The sequence below is a fragment of the Echinops telfairi genome, unplaced genomic scaffold (genome assembly GCF_000313985.2).
Source record: "Echinops telfairi isolate 266 unplaced genomic scaffold, ASM31398v2 ScPeMD7_7468;HRSCAF=8506_0, whole genome shotgun sequence".
In the NCBI taxonomy this organism is placed as follows: domain Eukaryota; kingdom Metazoa; phylum Chordata; class Mammalia; order Afrosoricida; family Tenrecidae; genus Echinops; species Echinops telfairi.
Window position 1 is genome coordinate 92,088,621 of NW_022111369.1, and position 7,708 is coordinate 92,096,328.

The window sequence follows — 7,708 nt, forward strand, 5'->3', positions numbered from 1 at the left end:
TTACTAGCATAATCTAGTTTAAAAACCATTAGGAGACATGGTTGGAAATGGTTAAGTGTTCATCTACTCAGAAGCTACCAGAGACAATGAGGGAGGAAGATTCAGTGACCATTTGTAATGAATAAAGCCTTGATAACCCAATAGAGTGGTTCTATTCTGTCCCAAGGGATCATTTTGAATCAGAATGAACTTGAGTTTACAAAAACTCTTAAATATGTTTAATCTTCCCATATATGCCGGTTTTGCTGGACCTAATTTTAAAAAGAGTTGCAGTAATACATTGACAGAATACTTCAATAAACTCAAGCCAAATTGAGAAGAAGACTTGGAACAAAAGGTATCATAGCTGATGACAGATGGATCGTGGCTAAAAGCAAAGAACACGAAAACTACATTTACGTGTATTTTGCTCACTTTATAAAGGCATTCAACTGAAGGGATCATAACAAATTATGGTTAAGATTGTGAAAAATAAGAATTCTAGAGTCCTTAATAATACTGATGAGGAACATGTACATGGACCAAAAGATAGTCATTCCACCAAAACAGGGGATTTTGTGTGTTTTAAAATCAGGTAAGAAGTGTTACAGGGTTGTACGCATTCACTACAATTATTCCATCTGTATCCTGCACAGATAATCTGAGAAGTAGAACTTAATGAAGAAGAACATGGCATCAAGATCAGGGTGAGGTTCATTAAAAACATGCAGTACGGCGATGGCACTACCTGTTTAAGAGAAGCGGTGAGGACTTGAAGCATTTACTGATGAAGATCAAAGATTGCAGTCTTCTGTATGAATTAAACCTCAGCATAAAAATAATAGAAGTTCTCACAACTGCAACACAAACAACATCACGATCGATGGAAAGATGATTGAATTTGTCAAGGGTTACATTTTACTTTGATCCGAAATCACCCCCAAGGAAGTCGCAGTCGAGAAATCAACACCCTCTTGAATTGTCAAAAACTGCTATAAAAGATATCTTTAAAGCCATAAAAAGCAAGGGTGTCATTTTGACAACTAAGAAGAGCCTGATCCACGTCATGATATTTTCAATTGTCTCAACTGCAAGGGGAAGCTGGACAAATGAATAAGGAAGATCAAAGAAGAATCGATGCTTTTAAATTACAGTGTTGTGAAGAACATTGCATATGGCATGAACTGCTAAGAGAGGGAACAAATCTGTTCCCACAAAGGTTGACATTCTCAGACACGCACGTGGGCAGTTCTACTCTGTCCAATAGGGTCACTATGAGTCACCATCGACTCAAAGGCAGTGAGAGAGAGTGAGACAGTGAGAATGTTCCCGAGAAGCAAGAACCTAAAACAAAACAAAAAGCAAATGCAAAAGTCAACACTTTTCCAAAGATAGGAAATTTTCCAAATTTAGGTAAGACCAGATTTGATGCCGATACATTTGGTTTTCAATGGCTGATGTTTAGGACTAGAGCGCTGGTACTTTCTTTCTAGACGCTCTTGATCAGAAAACTCCACGAAACCCCGTTCAGTGTCATAACAACCTCCTTGCAGCGACTCGTGAGTGGTGGTTGTGCGTGAGTTGGTGGTACTGACTGAAAATCTAAACTGAGGAATCTTCGTGAAATAGGAGAATTCCACTGAGCCACCCATGCCTTCCTAGAGACTGGGTCTCTGACTGTCATCCAGCGGATTCCTACCCCTGTGATCCTGTAGGACAGAGTAGAACTGCCCCGTGGGTTTCCAAGAGGGTACTCTTTGGTGGGAATAGAAAGCCTCATATTTCCCCGGCAGTGCAGCTGGTGCTTTCAAATCGCTGACCCCACAGTTAGCAGCCCCACTCCGGAGCACGGAGGCCAGGGAACGTGCTTGTACATTTGCACTTTAAAAAACAGGATTTCTTTTTTTCTTTGTTAATGAACATCTTGCTCAAATATCATATGTGGCAACCACCGAGAGCCTGAGAAGTGTGGCCCCACCACGGTTTCTCCTCCCCATTCTAAGATGCACGTCCCTGCTCTGTCTCGCTGGACTGGGAGGTGGGTTCATAGAGTTCTGTTGTGAAAAGCAGGGATCAACAGTATGTCTGGGGGTTTTCACCTTCATGCCCTATACATTTTCAAAAGTTGCTTTGTAAAATTTTCCCGATTTGAGTGAATCATCTCTTTCTTGCTGGGACATTGACCGGTCAAGTTTATATGAAATTGTTTTAATTATTTCCCCATCTCAGTATTCACTGACATCTACAGTTTTGTCACTAGTTTCCTATTCCTCAGTATTGTTACACTGTTATGTTCCAAGATGTGGAGAAATGAGAGAAAAAGGCACTGGATGCTTAATTTGTGGAAGGTAAGAGCCATTAAGCTGCCAATCAGCACCATCCAGATGTCTGCCTCTAGGTACCTGGTCCCATGACTTCTCTCCGTCTGCCTAACTGCCTTCAATCAGTAGTTAACTTGCTCTCAAACTATTGTCACAACTTCTTCTTAATTACCCTCATTCACTACCTAAAACTTTCCAATGCAGAAATAAGTAAACTTGCAGCGAACTAAAAGTTGCCAGGGATGACAGTTGTGCTCTCGTTGTCCATTTTTAGCATTGTGTCCTATATTAAAACAGATTCCAAACTTCCCCAAACAGCAACTGTTTCTCTCTCTTTCCCAGAAGAATGTCAGAACCCTCCGCATGAAAAACTCGGTGCTCCCCTCTTTATCCGACAGCTAGTTCTACTATATGAGGAAACTAACTCAGCCAATGTCAAGTTGCACTCAAATCTGTTCCCTTACAGCTTCCAACTATTGCTTTCAGTTCCAGCCTCCTGTGTAGTGAGACTATGTGTGTTTTTTTGTACACCTGGCAGGCCTTTATATTGTCAACATTTATTTTTTGACTAAAATCAAGTTACAATATCATCGCCTTACATGTGTATCAACATTTATTTTGTGACTAAAATTAATTTACAATGCCATTGAATTATACAGTATGTCTTTATGACTCTACTATTCCACAGATACAAGAACAAATATGTTTTATAGAAACCATACAAAATTGTACATAATATTAGTACTTAATTATGTGACACATCTGAAAATATTTTCTTCAAATAAATAATCATTTCCTAGTTTTGAGTAAAACAATATTCCAACAATTAGAAGATAATTACATATACATTTGAAATTGCAGTGAATTTTTATGACAATTTTACTTATAGTTTCAACAATATATTGACAGGGAGCTTCCAGAGACTCAGGGTTCATTCAAAAGAGGACATGGAACAAGGCATATTACCGCTGATATCAGATAGAGCTTGGCTGAAATCACAAAGCACCAGAAAGATGTTTTCTTGCTTTTTATTAAATATGGTAAGGTCTTCAAATGTGCAGCCAATAACAAACTGAATATCTTTGAGAAGAATGGAAATCCTATAAACAGGACATTGTGCTCATGTGGAATATGAACATAGAGTGAGAGGCACTTGTGCAAACAGAATAAGGGCATACTACATGAATTAAAATTAGGAAAGGTGTGCATCAGGGTTGCATATACTCACCATACTTATTCAGGTTTTCTGCTGAACAAATGAGCAAAGAAGATGTCTAACATGAAGAAGAATGCAGTATCAGGAGGGAAGAAGTGTTATTGGAAGCCTGAAATAGGCAAATGAACCAAGCTTGTGAAGGGGAGGAGGGCTTGAATGACTTGCTGTTGATTATAAACGAATAACAATTCCAGTGTTGATTACAAGGCAGTATAAAGAAAATCAAAATCCTAGTATTACCAGTTGGTAATACTAAGAAAAATAGAGAAAAGATTGAAGTTGTCAAGAATTTTCTCCTGCTTGGATCCACAATCAATGCTCATGGAAGCAGCAGTCAAGAGATCAATGTACACAGTCCATTGGGTAAATCTGCTGCACAAGACCTCTTTGCAGTGTTGAAAACAAGGAGGTTACCTTGAGGACTAAGGTGTGCCTGACCAAAGCAATGGTATTTTCATGCCAATGAAAGTTACATAATGAATAAGGGAAGCTGAAGAAAAACCAATGCATTAAATTATGATGTTGGTATAGAATATTGAAAGTACCATGGGCTGCCAAAAAGAACAAATAAATCCATGTTGGAAGAAGTAAAGCCAGAATTCTCCTTAGAGGCAAGGATGGAGAAGCTTAGTCTCACATACGTTGGATATCTGACAATGCTTAAAAGCTATGTGTAAGATTTTAAGTGGTTTCTTCCCCCCTTTTGTTCTCTGTCCTTAGAATTGAAGCTCTACTGAAACCTGCTCACTTTGGGCGACCCTGCTGGCATGGGGACTACCAGTTACATAGCTTCCAGCATCACAGCAACACATTAGCCAAAACAGTAGGACAAACTTACAGAATCGTGCCACCAAGAATTGGTGGATTAGCCATTGGAATATTTCAGAAATCTGAAGAAGCAATGCAAGTACTCATTCATTTATGCCAAGAGATTTGGAAAGCAACTATTTGGCCAACTGACGGGAAGAGATCTACAATTTCACCTATTGTAAAGAATCACGATCTAACAGAATGCTCGAACAATAGATGATATTATAGATACAACACACAAATAAAATTTTGCTTATGATCATCCAACAATGGTTGCAATAGAATGTTGACAGGAAGTGCAAGCAGCACAGGTCAATTCAGAAGAGGACATGGGACAAGGGCTATCACTGCTGATGCTAAGTAGATCTTGGCTCAAAGTAGAAAATACCAGAAAGATGTTTACTTGTGTCTCATTGACTATGCAAAGGCAGTTGACCATGTGGACCATAGTAAACTGTGGATGACATTGAGAAGAATGGGGGTTCCAGAGCGCTTCATTGTGCTCATTCAGAACTTGTTTATGGATCAAGAGGCAGTTGTATAAACAAAGCAAGGGATACTGCATAGTTTAAATTGAGAAAGGTGTGCATCCGGGTTGTATCCTCTCACCTACTTGTTCATTCTGTCTGCTGAGCAAATTATTGAAGAAGCTGGTTTATATGATGAAGAGAGTAGCATCAGGATTGGAAGAAAGCTTATTAACATTATACGATATGCAGATGACACACTTTGATTGCTGAAAGTGAGGAGGACCTGAAGCACTTGATGATGAAGATCAAGGATTGTAGGCTTCAATATGATTACTACTCATTATAAGGAAGGCCAGAATCTACCCAATTGGACTAATAGGTAGCATCATGGCAAATGAAGAAAAGGTTGAAGTTGTGAAGGATTTTATCTTACTTTGATCCACAATAAATGCTCATGGAAGCAGCAGTCAAGAGCTCAAAGGGCATTAGATTAGGTAAATCTGCTTCACAAAGTTTTTTTTTTTTTTTAAGTGTTGAAGAACAAGGATGTTACTTTGAAGACTAAGATACACCTGACCAAAGTTATGTTATTCTCCATTAGCTCATATGCATGTGAAAGTTGTACATTGAGTAAGGAAAACTGTACGCGATTAGATGCATTTGAATTGTGGTGCTAGAGAAGAACATGGAAAGTACCAAGAACTGCTAGAGGCACAAACAGGTCTCTATTGGAAGAAGTAAGGCCAGAGTACTCCTTGGAGGCAGGATGATAGACTTTGTTTTATGTACTTTGTTTTATGTACATATAGTCAGCCGAGACCAGCCCCTAGAGAAGGACATCATGTTTGATAAAATGAAGAGGTGGAGAGAAAACAAAAGACCCTCAATTAATTGACGCCGTGGCTGAATCACTGGGCTGAGGCATAGGAACAATTATGAGGCTGGCACAAGACCATGCTCTGCTTCGTTCTGTTGTACATAGATGGGGTAACTATGAGTTGGAGTGGACTGGATGGCATTCAACAACAACACACTTTGGACCTGTTGCCAGGAGAGACCTTCCCAGGAGAGGGCCATCATGTTCAGAAGAGTAGCAGGGCAGTGAAAAGGGGCACACCTTTGTCAGGATGACTGACAAAGTAGCTTCATTGCTGAGCTCAATAAAAGATAGTCATGAGGATGGCATCTGCCCCAGTTGTCTTTCCTTCTGCTGCACGTAGGGTCGCTATGGGATGAGCACCTACCATCAATAGCCGGAGTTCTGTTACTCCTACCAACTGACTTTTCCCTGCTGAGTGTGGGGACGAAGCTGGGGGTGGGGGGGTGGCGATGGTGATTGTGACATATGATAAAGCAGCGAGTTATTGCCATCCTGATGAGCATAAAATGAGCCATCCCTGAAGCAGAGGTGGAGAATCTCACTACCAGCAAGAGACTAGCCAGGAGACTGGCTCCATTTTTACATCTTCATGTAGTAACGTGGTCCTTTTTTGCATCTGAGACCTGGAGACAACTTTGAGGCCTTTGCCGCTTCTCTCTTTGTTCAAGGAAACACAGCTATATTTGGGAAGTATCAATTTGTAAAAGTACATCAGAAGATATGTTAAACAATCTAACCGTTCTCCTTGTGTTCCACTGAGGTTTCCCCATAAAGACTTTCAAGCTCTATGCTGGCGAACAAAGAAGACTTTCCAGATATATATATTTATTAAACAACTAAATAAATTACAATAGTGACCTGTGATTCAGTGTTTTGGGGAGGGCTAAACCATTTTTGAAGAAATGCTACCCCCAGGCTCTCTTCACATTTACCCCCAAGAGTCTTACAGTGATATCTTAAATAAAATAAGTTCGTTACACTTCTTTTCTTAAAACACTCCAGTGCATTTCTTTACTCCTGGAAGCCCAGCAACCTTTAAAGGCCCCTTCTGTGACTTGCTCAGGTCCTGGTGTATGCTAAGGATTCTAATTGTTCCGCTCCAGACTAATGGGGCTAAGCTGAACCTCTAAGTTACTTGGCATCTTCTACTATGAACTTCAAAGTCTGCATTTCAATTTATACATCCTGTTTATATTTTTTACCATTAGGTGCTGTTTTTGAGACGTTGAAGGTGATTTTTAGTAAATTAGAACACATAATTCTCAGTCTATAGACTTAAATGAATTGCAACCTATACAAACTTATTTTTTTAATGAAATTAAAAGGCTGCAGGTAGCTGACATTGTTTTCAGTTGACAAGCTTAAGTTAGAGAAGAAAGGGTATTCATTTTACTAAGACACTCTTTCAAGGAAAAAAAAAAACAATGCTTCCGATTCTAACTTTTGTATGCTAAAATAAAAAAGAAAATTCCGATTTTTGTTAGATTTAGCAAAGTGATACCCTATGCTACATGTTTAAAAAAGGTCTATACACCTCTGAATAGGTTTGAATGTATTCTTTGTGGAAACAGCAACTGCAGGGAGAGGAGGAAATGCATTACACTTTAGCATTTATTGTAGTTTATTATACAATTTATGGGACCATGAATATCATTTAACATATCATATGCCATACAGGAACATACATTTTAATACATTTAAAAAACATAATCGGAACCTCTATGCCACTGAAGTATGATACCGCTCAGAGCAATTGGCTTACTTTTACCCAAGCTCTCACTATACAGTTTTTTTTTTCCTATAGCAAAGATTTAAATGGCTTTTAGGTGCTCACTCAAGGAGTTTTATACATTTCTCTACTCACGAAAAAAAATTGTACTGCTCTCCAGTCTGACTTTATTTCATTCAAGCGCCACACCAACTGGATTTTACATCAGTACATTTGTCTTCGGTCCTCTGCCTTTTAATTTAGGTGGGAGATGGTGCTGCACCATTTCAGACTTGGGGAGATAATTATCTCTCTTTTCTCAGA